Genomic DNA, 14,379 nt, shown 5'->3' with positions numbered 1-14,379 from the left:
AATCTTCAAAGGAGTAGCCATACACCATGGGCATAAAATACAAAGACAAAGGCAGAAGGGCAAAACAGGGTCTCTAGCATCTTTAATTGGGTTCTCTCCATTATTCTCTGCCATCTATAGCTACATGAGAATTCTATCTGAATGGATTTCCTCACACAGTGGCAATGTCTAATGGGGTAAACACATATTTTCCTCAATGATTAAGTCTAGGTGTTCCTCCTTACCTTAGAACATCTCAATAGAGAAATCACATGATACCGATTATCAGGGACATGTAGAAACCTTCCTTTAAAAACTGTGCATCAGGTGCACTATGCAATACATAGGCTAATAGTCAAATGTGCAAACAAAAAGACAAGAACTAGAGGGTCCTGATATTTGCATGATTAGGACACATCTGATCCCACCAAAAATTAAAGTAGCAGGAACAGAAGGGAACCGAAAACCAAATTAAAATAGACATTGAAAATTCGTCATGTTCAAAAAGGTAAACATAAGATATCTCCTATTGAGATGGAAAACTTGTCTTACTATAATATTGAGTCAGTTAACCAGTCTATCGCTACCCTGACAGTCAGGCTAGAAAACATTGAAGCAGGCCTAAGGCAAATTCTTGAAAACCAGTCTGGTCATACCAAAGGGAATTATACATAACATGGGGGTCCCTGGTACATCACTGCAGTCTGGAAATGTGAACCTGAACAATACATCAATAATAATAAAAGGGCTGACTGGTGAAAGGAATTCGAAAAAGAGAAATGGGACTAGGACATAGCTAAAATCTCAATAACTAAGCATGATGCGACATTGGTCAGGGGAAGTAACAAAAGAAAAAATCTATAGGAAGAACAAAAAAAATTATTTGGGTGATAGTCAGGCATGTGACACAACACCGAGAGTACGGGTGATACACAAAGGCCAAAGTTACACAAATTTTAACTCTACCGTTGGCGACTACACCATATACGTTACTCCTAGCTAATGTTTCAGTTCCTTCTCAGGAAAAAATGAAAACCTGGTTTTCTTTTAAGGAACGAAAGCCATATGCTACTTAGGAAACAGAACATCATTAACTAATGTAATATAGAAATTAGGCCACCTTGAGTCACAGATCTATAATTTCATCCTTAGGTCCAATCAAGGCTACATAAATGTAGGGCTGCCTGTTCCTTTGAGGGAAGGGGCAGTAACGTGACTAACTGCAGGTGACACACTTTGATCCTGTATATCTCTTTTTATTTTCCTTCAATACCATTATAGCCAAATAGACATGCACTGGTGAAGTGTTGTCTTTTATGTTCACAGCATGAAATATCATTATCTGTGGAATTTAGTAACCAGAACAAGTTCAACCAACTGTTGCGTAGCGATGGGCATCGTCATGACCATCCCCTCACAACACAGGGGAGCTTGTAATAGTATCAAAAGCAGCAACAAACATGCAAAAAAAAAACAAATAAAAAATAATAAAAACGCACAAAACGTCAAGCTATCAGATATACTTGCTGTGTATCAAGCACAAAAAGCATAGACAAAACAATAGCATGTGTGAATAAGCGGTGACACACGACACCATGTCATGTACTTTATGCACTGTAAACCTGCAGCCCAAAACCCAATATTTGGGCCTGTTTAATTTGTCAGGTTTAAAATCCTTACCCTCCTTTTGACAGTAGATCACCAGGCAATGGAAATCTGCTGTCAAATATAACTTTACTGTTTCTCTTCTAACATACAGGACCAGCAAGAACAATTCATGATAGGACCAAATACATGAAAATAAATTTCCATTACTTAACTGTTACCCTCTTGTCAGTTACTTCGCAACATCAAGCCACCTTAGTTTTACCTTTCTAAAAGTAAAAATTGTTACACTGACACTCCATATTAATTTGGCACCTACAATTTCCACTGTGAAAAATAGGTCTTAATTGGCAAATCGTTCTCATTAAGGCATGTAGCCTTCAAAATTTTAAAAAAAGGCTGCATCTTATTTTCTGTCTAAGACTTAATGCAACACTTCGTTTTCTGTCAAATAAAAGCAACTAGCAGGCATCATTTTATTTTTTTAGAGCGGAGACACAAATGTATCAGTTCTGCAGAGCATTTAACATGATGTTGGGACTTTCGAAGAAACCCCTTTTTTTATATTTTCCCTTTGGAATTAAGTTCTTTAATTGTATTGATGTTCTTCTGGAGAAACCAGAAATCCCACTTTTAGAGGCTTGTAGGGTCATTCTGCATTTCACAGAGACAAGGCCCTAATTTAAAAGGTCACAAGTGTCAACATGACAGCCTCCTCCATTGTTTATGGGAAAACTAAAGATAGCATCTCAGGAGCGTGACTTGAGCCAGCCTCTGTAGCTCTCCTAGCTTCTGCCACTCTGAATCTGTCAAAGACAGTAGGCCTTCCTATTTTCCTTCTAACCTGGAATAATTCACTCTATTTAAAAAAAAATTTTTTTTTCCTTTTTAGGCGCTAAAACAAATTTATCTCTATTTCCAGATTATTAAACTACATTTACTGTGAATAATTCACAAACCTTAATAACACACATACCAGTTGTTAGAATAAATGCTTGTTGCAATCCCATGCAATGGTACATATTTCATCAACCTCGAATGAATGAACGTCTCAGTAGGCCCAGCTGAAGTTAGAACCTTCAACCTTGATATTAAAACAAGCCTTTGTACTGGCACATTGACTCATTGAATCATAAGAAGGCACAACCTGCAAATATATATCAAACCTAAATGTATGCATTTACTGAAGCCTGAGACACTTTAAAAAGTACTCTGAATGAAAGAAAATGCAGTTTAAACAGTGCTTTTGCCCAAAATCGACTTTGATATTTTAGGCATTAAAAAATCAATATCCTACAATTTTCTTGCATAATATGCATTACCAGAATGTCTATTACACAATCCATGAGTCAGCCATTGAAAATATTAACTTATACTTTATAGAAATGAGCTTGTTTGCTCCTGCGCCAAGGGAAAATTGCACATACAAATGTCATTTTAGCGGGGCAACATAACTTAAATTTTAATGTTAGGAGGTCATAGTATAGGTATTAAGCTTTATAAATATTAAAAAACGATTTTGAAAGGCACTTATTTTTTAAATAATTTTTCCATAATTAATAATTTTCTTTTTTAAAAAAAATAAAAATCCAATTATTCTTTTTTTTGTGATAATTCCACATATAAAAGCAAGCTGCATCCCTGGCCTATTATTTGGGATACATTAACTCACAAGCCTAAGCGCATAAGCCTAACTTGAAATGCGTCACATTTTTGCACCACTTTCATTTAAAAGGAAGGTTATGCAAAATTCCACCCGTGTTTAACTGGGAAAGTGCTGGCTGAATTGAACATTCCTATCAAATATACTGCAGCTGAAAAGTTTGCCTGTGAACATCTAATACAATGCATCTAAGAAAAATGCTGTAAATGTATTTTCTTTTTTTTTGCAAAAATAGATAATTTCGTTTTTTTTGGGGGCCCTATTTATATCTATTGAATGTGTTTTCTAATTTATTAAGCATTTAACGGCAGTTTTGTATATGTGCACAATTGCTCATTCTATAAATTAAAGAGCAACATATAGCTATGTTAGCACATCACATGGTTCATTTCTGGATTTTTTCTAAGTTTCTACTTAATATTAATTAACCAACATTTTACTTAACAAACTGTAAACATCAAGAAGACCCACAAACACACATTGAGCTCATTTCAGATATAAACAGAAAACACTCAGTACACACAATACAGCGCGCTTTAGCCATTTTTCATAAATAGCGCCGTCGCAATTTACTTACAGAACCGTTTGCAGATCCTAGTTGTAAGTCATATTTACAAGAAAAAAAAAGAAAACTTTTCTCAATTATTTTCAAGAATAGCGGACCCATACTTTATTAAACGTGATGGGGCCTACTCCGTGCTTCACATATAGTTCATAGGTTGGAGTTCCAATCGAAGGAACCGGACATGAGTCCTCCAACCGGGAGTCCCTTTTACAACCAAGACAAAACAAATTTCCAAGTCTGCTAAGACCAGGCATCTTCGCTCACTAGTCTAGCTTCAAACTTCAAAGGATTATCGTTTACGATAGTCTCGTGAATACACGAGTCCTTCGGCTTTGGTACTTGCAAGTTCCAAATCAAAGTGATCCCAAAGGGATACCAAACCAAATGTCCAACTTAAGGACCAAACCAAGTGTCCAACTAAGGACTGGGAGACGCTCCACTTATACTTAACTGAAAATATCGATGACGTCACCAGAAGACTCGTCTTATCGTTTCGCTCTACCAAACATCAAGGGTCCAAATCAGGGCGATAGCCAGAGCAGCAGTCCTTCGTAGCCGTCGGGAAGCGGGGAACCTTGCAGCAAAGACTTTCGGACCACGTCGACATGCAGGGGTCGATGAAGTGGTGGCCTTCCTCCAGAATTTTCACACAAAGCTCCCCACGGACCTCAGGCTTGGACCGGTACCGCTGGTATCGCCCCACGTTGGGCGCCAACTGAGGTACTGGGTTTTTCAGAACCGGTACTGATCCGGTAACCCAGCGGTGCCAGGGTACACCCAAAGACCTCGGGTACTTTCCTGATTCAGTCCACAGAAACTTAGAGTCTTCTAGGTGAAGTCAAAGATCGAATTTATTGGCTGCAACCAAGTGACAAGCGTCCTAGAAGTACAACAGCACGGTTTGTATGTTCTCAGGAGACTGTGTTTCAATGCAAAGTCAGGTTTCCTTATATACAGTTTTTTAAGCTTCAGGCAAACATTCTTGACATTTTGGTTGGTCATTCACATGTTTTCACTACAAAGGAAAAAACAGTGTCATGATGAAACCTCATATTTCATGTCATCCAACCCATAATAAATTACCCGGCAAGGCCTAGTATTTTACATCAGATAAGTGTGGACCCCTAATAAAAACGGGCACCTCCCCCTCGTAAAGTAAGAAGAAGAAAAGAGCAGGTGCAGGTGTGAGCAAGTTAGGCAGGGTGTGTGAGCGATAATAAGGGTTTTATGGCCTGGTGTGCCTTGATGCTATCTGATTCGGCCACTGGGAGAGGGACTGACCAAACAGGTTTGGCCTGAGGCAATGGTTCCAGCTTGCCCAGGTTAGAGAAAAGTCAATCAAGGTGTACGTGTCCTTGGAATCAAATCTGACTGTATTATAAGCCTATGTGAGGGCAACTTTTAAAAATGGCTGCCGTGTATAAAATGGGAGCCACGAGTGCAGGACGAAAATGGTGATTTCGAGGTGAAAACGCTGCTGGAATTGAGCGAAAATGCTCATGCTTAGTGTACTAGTCATTATCGGTCTTTTGATACTAAAATCGTACTGCTGTGGCAAAGTAAATTACATGGGTCCAGAATTTTTAGAACCACACATCTTGCGAAATGATAGTCAGTGTGTAATGATCAAATTAAGGAAAACATGTCAGTTCCATCTTGTCATTCATGCCTTTAGGCTGCATACTATTGAGTCTTTTAATCCCAAAACATTCTCCTTGTGACAACCTCTTTTGGTAATCACTGTCGGCCCTGACTTGTACTAGCTCTAGTATCAGAAATCTTAATGATGAAATGTTGTGACTTGCCTCCCTCCAATGGCGGCCACACTGGAAGTGGGAGCATTATTTAGGATTTTGCTTTTGTGTTCCGGGATTCTCACGTTGATCTTTCGTTCATATGCTTTACCGCAGGGACACTTCACAACATATACCACATTTTTGCTATTGCAATCTGCAGGATGTGTGACAGCATTTCCTAGATTCACATTATTACAATGCACACAGATCATGCACTTTAAATGATCGAGTTTGTTTATGGTCGCTCCTTGCCATAATCTTTTTCATGTTTTTGCAATGGCTGCATGCAAATAATGGTTTTTGATGGAATAGTCTGTGGAAATCTGGTTCGTTAGTTAGTAGTTCCCATCTCCCATTGAATATTCTCTTGAATGATTGAGCTTTAGTTGAATGTTTTAGTACACAAATCAGTCTATCAGGTTTTTCTGTGGTTTATTTTTTTTAGGAGATCATCCCTTTGATATTGATTAGCCAGTAGAATAAAAATGTTCAGTATTTGTTGAGGATACCCTCTGCCAACAATTTCGAATTGTTCGTATGTGCTGGATAATTTCTCAGGATTCAAAATTATCCATTTTAACCTGATAAATTGTGAAAAAGGGAAATTATTTTCGAAGTGGGTGGATGGAAACTTTGGTAATGAAGACTGTTGTTTCTGTCTGTAGGTTTAGTTAATCAGTAGTGTCCTTGATGTAGGTCTGCAACGTTTGAACAAAAGGTTGTAAGAAAAAATGTAAGTAATGTCCTACCCTTTCATGTTATGAACCACATGCTGACACTATTGGTCTGAATGGAGGGTCTAATGGGTTTTTATGTATTTTTGGAAGCATATACAATTTTGGTCTCCTTGGATATTGTGTAGATAAATAAACCTTATTGTGCTCACTGAGCCGTTGCCTGACCACCCCCTTTTTTCTAAAATACCTCTCAGAATAATCTAAAAGGATACTGTGGGATCTACATCCAGCAATATATATATGTTGTTATCCTCCACATGTTTATTGATTTTCATTTTTGGGTATGCGGTATCCATTAGCACTAAAGCACCCCCTTTTTCTGCATATTTGAATGTGATGCTGGAGTTGTTAGCCATGGATTGTAAAGAAGACCATTCTCCGTGTGTCATGTTCATTTTAATGTGGATCTCAAAGTTTAACTTGTTTATATCCTGCTTCACCAGTCTCTCAAAGGATTCTAAAGTTTTGTGGGAGATAGGTGACATTAAGTAACTCTTAGGTTTAAACTCCACAAATTCAGGTTGATCAATTGTATGTGCAGCTGGCTCCACCATGCTAAAAAATATTTCAACCGTAATGATCTCATGAATTTAAAGAAAGCTATTTCACTCTCAACTATGTTGCTTTTGGAAGTCGGTACATATGACATCCCTTTGTTTAACAGTCATAATTGGAAGAACTGATGATATGTTTATGACTAAGTCTTGTTTCGTAAATTAATTTGATTTTTTTCTTTTTGTCTGACCTCTCCTTGTTTTTCTGAGCTGCCTTCGGGTTGGTTGTTGATCGCTGGACTGATAATCAAAAAAGATGGTTTAGTGACTTTATGTGTTATTTCCTTTGTGGGTTGAATGCCCCTTGGAGCTGTTTGCCTCTGTGCCGATGGACGGTCAATAGCTGTATCGCCTTTGCTCATCAGGTTTTCTTCTGAAGACTCTGTGGTTAGTTTCCTTTCTAATCTCCTTTGGGAGTAAACTTCTGCCCATGTACATACCTCGTCTAGTTTGTAGTCTGTAGCATCTCTTTTGAACTTGGGTAATGATCCAATTCAGGCACTGAATACTGCGACAAATGGTCCCAAGGCGAGGCTTATTTTTTATCTGGTGTTGTTGGCTAGGAGAGAGGAATGTAAGTTGTGTAAGTCTGCAGACACCTCCCACCCATTGAGAAACTATTGAAATATGCCAAATATGGGCCTCATTTATAAAAAACTGGCACATCGATCATGTTGCACCAGTTTGCTTGCACCGCCCTGTGCTCTCCTAACAACACCATGGCAGCACTGTATTTATAATACAGTGCACCATAGCACTTGTTAGCACAGCTCCATCAGAATTTCTGACGCAGTACTGGCGCTTCAAAAATTCTGATGATAATTCAGCAAAGCTCGGGAAGGTCCATTTAAAACAGCCTAGCATCATTTTAATGCCTGCCTTTGAGCCAGCATTAACAAATGACACTAGAATGATGCAGTAAAATCTTGTAGATTACATTTTGTAGATTTTACTTTGCCATTGTTGAAGGCCTCCTAGTGGGGGAACGCCTCCCTGGGATACATTATACCTGGCACAGGTATAATGTGGTGCAAGTGTTCACAAACAGACACAATGGTACGATTGCGTCAGTTTGTAAATATGGCATGGGGTGGGAGACTGTTCTGCGCTGCAGTAGCATTAAAAAAATGATTCTACACCAGTGCAAGGGATTGTAAATGAGCCTTTTTGCATCTCAAGTAGAATTGCATGTGACCCGGACCGCTTTGAGAGGGTTTGGAAGAGCTATGTTGAAAGGCAATAAAAACTGCCTTGTTGAATGATTACCCTGAATTAGCTGTGGATGCTATGCTGGTGGAGTCAGCAAGCTTGTGAAAGCAATCTCATTGAGTCAGTTTCTTCAACACAGGGAACAGGATAATGAGAAACTGATGGTGTAACGAGGACCAAAAAAGAATATTTAGGGCATTGCGACTGTGTGATCAGCCTTGGGCATAGAGTACAGACTAGATGGCATCAACGCTTACTAGAAACAAGCAACGTGTAAAGTGATTTCTCAGTACATTATTATATCAATGTAAAGCCATGTAAAAGGCTACTGACAGAAGAGAAATGCTAAGTTAAATTGTGCATTTTAAAATGGAGGCTCTAAGCTGGCCCTAACATGCTTTACAACAACACTGTCTCAAAAACACAAGGCATCTGTGCAAGCATTATCCTTGGGAGAACTTGCTAACAATATATTTTTAATGTTGGTTGTGTTGTCTTCATTCTGTAACACAAGGCTCGAGGCAAAGGATGATCTCTGAGAAAGCTGCTAAAAACACAGAGATGCTGCCATCACATCATCTGTCTCCCACCTGAATCCCCAGGCCGGAACCTGCAACACCCACCTCAACTTCACCTCTGCCATTATCAGTTGCAACAAGGTAAGAGGTGAATGCCACATAAAAGTTACATTTAGAAATGTTGATTAAATTGTGCCAGAAGATGGGTCATTTTAAGGTCAGGTTCACACTCAGATCCTAGCAAAAGCATTAAAAAGGGCATACGATACTCATAAATGTTTACCAAAAACGGTGTTCTACTTATAATGAACATATGAAATAAAGAATTGAGTATGTGATGACTAAATGTACATTTCAGAGCTGAAATAACCCCTAATGTGTTCGATGGAAGCACTTCCTAGGAAGCGGAATGATACAACCAAACACCCAGTAACGTATGTAACTCTAAAGTAAATTTCTAGGCTGATCCAGGGTATGCTCAACAGTGTTACAAGCCCATGGATGAGAAGGGTTGATCCAAATAAGTCAAAAGTGTAAGTTACTGCAAACGTGTAAGTTACATGTGTAAGTTACTAAAATACGTGCTACAAAGTGCTATAACGTACACTTTTGTAGTAACTTACACGTGTAACCTACACTTTATATTAACTTACACATGCAACTCTGCCCAGAGTCTGTTTGGTAAACTGTAGGGAAAATTGATTCTAAACACAGATGTCCAGAGAGACTCACCCATTATATGTAAAAAGGCTCACTGGAATTATGATAAACCAGTCTGTCCCTTAGTCTTACCAAGTGACAGGGATGAATAGGGAAGGGACATGAGGTGTATTAAGTTTGAACTTGTGAATATATTTAACATGTTGCCCTTATATTGGATACCAGTCCCTGAGTAATGATAATCTGACACAAAGATTTCAAAAGCCTGTTAATGCAGAGTCTGAAGAATACTTCCACCTGAATCTAATAGGGAAAGTTCTCATGATTTCTGTTCCTTCCCAGAACTCCTCTGACCTCGTAGAAAGTGATCAAGGAGGCCTGAAAATCATATTGACTATGGTTCTATATGTGTCAGTCTTTTGGCCAAGATCCTCGCTCTGATGAAAGATGTCAAAGAGGAGCTATGGTTCAATGAATGCCAAGGTCAATACACTTGCTGAAATCACTAACATCCCAATCTCAGTTTAGAGATTCAATAGTATTCTCATGACAATTGGCCCCAATATTAGTGACCTGTCTCACTCTGAAACTGGTCCAGCAGCCAAGGCATGTTATGTGGGGGATCATCTGTAAAGGAACTTGACAAGTTTGTTAGGACCTATACCAGCACTTAACAAGGCTCGCTCAAACCACTACCAGGAACCTTCTTCCATTTTTATTCTTTTTTGGATGAGTGGCAAAGGTGAAACCAACTCATCCAGCTCCTTCTTCTTACCTGCTCAGACGTTCTATGGAGGAAGAGGTTTCATCCATGAGTGGCAAGATCTGTGGAAGCTCAAGCCTTTTCTACAATAAGAGCCATAGAAATACTTACGGGTGCTAGAGATGAGCCAAGAGGAGAAGAACTGTCACCAGATGAGAAATCATATATTACTATGATTCCCCTTCAAGGAGGAACAGTGACACTGTTTTTGCCTGATCATATGTGAATTCACAGGACAATAAGATGATTATCTTTTTTGAGATATTTTTCATTCCAGAAGATGACCCAACCTTGTCTTCAAATAGTCAGCAATCAGTGTTATATGCTGCTTGTGAGAAATCAGTAGTGGAACACATACACATGCCTTTATTATTTGAGCATCAAAGGACACCTGAAGTCATGGTCACATAGGGCCTGAATTAGAGTTTTGCTGATGTTTATTTCTGTCACACATGTGAAAGCTATCCCATCTGCGTTTTAACAAGTTAAATAATTCCTACAGCACTTGCAATAAAGCGGACATGGCATTTGTGATGTTGTTCTGGAGTAAATCATCCACCAACTCTAAATCAGGCCTTCAGTTTACAGAGTGCTAAGGTTTACACTATCAAGAAGGGCTTTGACTGAAGGTCCACAAGGAGTTGATTTACGTGCATGCATGGACTTCCCAGGAGTTGCTTTTTGTATTAACCTAAATCATTTCCTTGGTCCCTTGTGCAATAAATTCCCTTAGATACTTAAAGAAATGTCCTTTAGACAGAAAATATATTGTACTAAGGGTGCAATTGTCTGGCTGGAATGTAGATCCGGGTGGAATTTTGTGTGTGGTGGAAATCCATAGATGTCTCAAGTGAGCATGACATTTCTGAAGTGTCCCAGGATGAAATAACAAGTTGAATATGAGGAGAATGGGCATGGGTGTTGGAAGGGGTCATCTTGACTTCAGATAAGTGGTCCTCAGATTAATTAGGTTTACTTCTTATTTTTCTATACCCTATTTTGTGCTACTTTGTGACCATGTATCTAACCAAGAATCCCACCCTGTCCTAATAGTTCTAATTGAGATCGTATTTATAGATTGGCATGTCAGCCATATGGGTGCAGTCACACATTTTATCAGGCCCCAAAAATTGTCAAAATGTTGTTTTGATATTGATCATTGGAAGCATACTTTCAAGTAAACAACGTTTTGGAGGAATTGTTGTGCTTAATCCTTAGTGAATTACAACAATTTGATACTAGATATGATGATCATTCGGGTCTCAGCATACAGATTGTGAACTTGCATGATTGACTGTGGCGGCCCGTGACTTTTGAAAGTGGTGGGACGTAAAATGAATTTATGACTTCCACCTAGAGAGTAAAGCAAGTCACACCAGCTCATCAGCAGGGTGTCTGGTGCTAACGCGTCCGTCTATGTTAAATTATACACATCAGGACTCGTTTTAGGTCGATGAACCTTTTGACCCAGTGGTGAGTCTCCGTAAGACAAAATTACCAACCATCAGCATATATTTCACAAAAACCATTAAAGAACCTTCGACGCATTCATTTGTTTTCTAACTCCAATAACCACACCTCGAAAGAAGAATTTGTGAATTTTATTCCCTATTGATTACAATCTAATAATAAACGTATTATTCTTAAAACCAAGAAGCATAAAAGCATAATCACAAAGTGGCAATCATGATGAACTTTCAACAATGCGATGATCAGAATCATAGAATAGATATGTTAGAAGAGAATAGACCATAGTGCATGATAAACAACAGAATATCAGTTCAGCATAGCTACATGTCAGTCACGTCAGTTCCGTCCGTCAAATGAATACCTCATCTAACCTCAGATTAGCATTAGCATGTTGGGCTTCATGCAAAACAACTTAGAACATCAATTTGGAAAACATCTAACTAAGATACCTAATTAAACATACAGCAGTTGGTACCTAGAAAGAAAGGCATATAGATTCTGTTAGCATTAATAATTACCCTCCTCGAGTTAAGTCAGCATACAAGATCAGTCTTCGTCTTCAGGACATCAGATGGTTCACCGTCAATCTATCTAAATGGAATCAAGGGACACTCTCCTCATATGGAGGAAAGTATAATAGGGCGGGTTATGGGCTATGATAATTTTGTCTAAGTCTCAAATCACCAAATAGAGTGACAGAGTTTCTGGATGCAATTGATGTCATCCCTTCCTAACTGCCCTTCGTCTCTTGTGTCATGAGTTTTTATCCCTTTTTCCATAATACATTCCCCTAAAATTCTATTGGTTATTAACTACACCCCATCATTGGTAACCAATCAAATTATTCATTAAGTAATGCATTTGTTATTTCTTGATATTGAATTGTCTTTCAATTGGTCTTCATAATCAGCATTTTTCGTAGGTGGTACGTCCGGGGTTACTTCACCATCTTGGCACACGTCTCGGGTCAGGAGTTCTTTTCCCCTCGTCTCATCGTCCTTGAGAGTGTCCATTACTGTTTCGAAGCACATATCTTTTATACTAAAAACTGCTAGCATGCGGATGGGAAGATTTCTTCATGTTTCAAATTAATACAGAAAGAACAATAGCTGGGTCATAGTCATTTGCGAGTCCGCACACAGAAAAAGCAGGAAAAATAAGCTTTAAATGAGAGTTACACGGCTAGTTCGCAACTCATGCTAACTTAAGACATACACGTTTTAATGAATACAGTTTTGGTTGTAATAATGCATATATCTTATTATTATTATTATTATTCAACATTAGTGTTCATAAATGAGTAAATCTTCACGTTTATTAATGCATTTTAATTATTATTTATTAATATTGCTTTGCCAAATGTAAGTGTTTCACGTCTATAATATATGATATTTATACTACGCTCTCTCACTGGCTTCTGGCTGAAGGACAATGTCTTCCGCTTCACCAGGCAGGCAAATGAATGCAGGCTGGTGTGTAGGGATGGTCAACGGGGGGAGGCCAGTTACCAACAATGGCTCAGGGGGTTGATGGGTGTGGAGAGGGAACCATTCATTCCCAGGGTTTGGCGTCAGGCCCTAGGGCGGAAGGCTTAGTTCATCCAGATAGGTTAGAGCTGTTGCCTCGGTATACCGCTACTCTGAATTTGCCCTGTGAGGCTACCCCATATCATCATTCTGGGTAATGTGCACCCCTGAAGCCAGGCACTAGGGAAAGTTTTTACCCACTGAAAAATAAGGTTTTTTACTGGCTGGATTTAAGCTCCCCATGGGGATCCAGATTGGGGATGGATTAACATGGTTCAGACAATCAACTGGGATGGTAAAGGAAAAAAAGTGTTTGAGGGTGATTGTATGATTTTTAACTTCAGCAAGCCTTTTTTTGCTGACAGGGTGGTTGCCACCACTAGGCACCATAATGAAGAGAATGTCATGTCTTCGAAAGTGAGTCTTCCCCTGGTTTTTTTTTAGAAGCCTGTGTCTGTAATGGGGAGACCTGAACCGAGACAGTGGCATACTTTCGGGCCTCATCCTTTTGCTCAGGGTGGCTGGGTTGCAGCCCTCTGCAAGCTGGTTTGTGTTAATAGATTTACCTCATTCGCCAGTCTGGATGATTGGACAGACATGCTAAACCATCATGAGTAGGACCTACTAGTTAATGAAGTTAGAGTTCTTAAATTTATTAGTTGGAATATTGTGAGACTTGTGGGTAAAATCAATGCCCACAAGTGGCAGGATTTCATCAGGGGCTTTGGAGTTATTTGCTTCAGGATACATGGGCAACCTCTAATCGGTTCTTTTTAGAGGTTAAAAAACTTTTTTCACCCCAGCTTTGAAATATCGGAATGGTAGATCCAAGGGGGGTTTGATTATTTTTGTTTCACTGACAGTTAATGGAAGTATACAGGTGATATCTACAGTGGCTACAATGATACAGGGTCTGTCCTTTACCTGCATGGGACCTACAAAGCTGATCTTATTGACCCTCTATACTGCTAGGACCTATCCCCAGGATGTAAGTAACATTTAGGCCCTGGCCACTTATCTACAGAAGTTGCCAAATTCTGCCTCATCTCCTACAAATCTTATGGTGGCACGAGACTTTAATGTCCACTTGTAAGGGGACCTTAGAGACGGGTGGCACGACCCTGGTTGTATGTTACTGCCTAGCCTTCATTTGGATCACTCAATGCAGGGCTCCTTTTTTAATACATTGATGAGGGAGTTTAATCTTAACTTTTCTCTGGAAAAGGTCTTCTTCAGCTGTAAAGGATCTCAATCCCACCTTTATTGAAAGAGGGTGTCGGACATTCACTGATTTTGTCCTTATTTCAGCACCCCTTCTCCTGTTTATTGTTAAG

Source organism: Pleurodeles waltl, chromosome 1_1 (assembly GCF_031143425.1).
Source record: "Pleurodeles waltl isolate 20211129_DDA chromosome 1_1, aPleWal1.hap1.20221129, whole genome shotgun sequence".
Taxonomy (NCBI): domain Eukaryota; kingdom Metazoa; phylum Chordata; class Amphibia; order Caudata; family Salamandridae; genus Pleurodeles; species Pleurodeles waltl.
Note: the sequence above shows the minus strand (reverse complement) of the source record.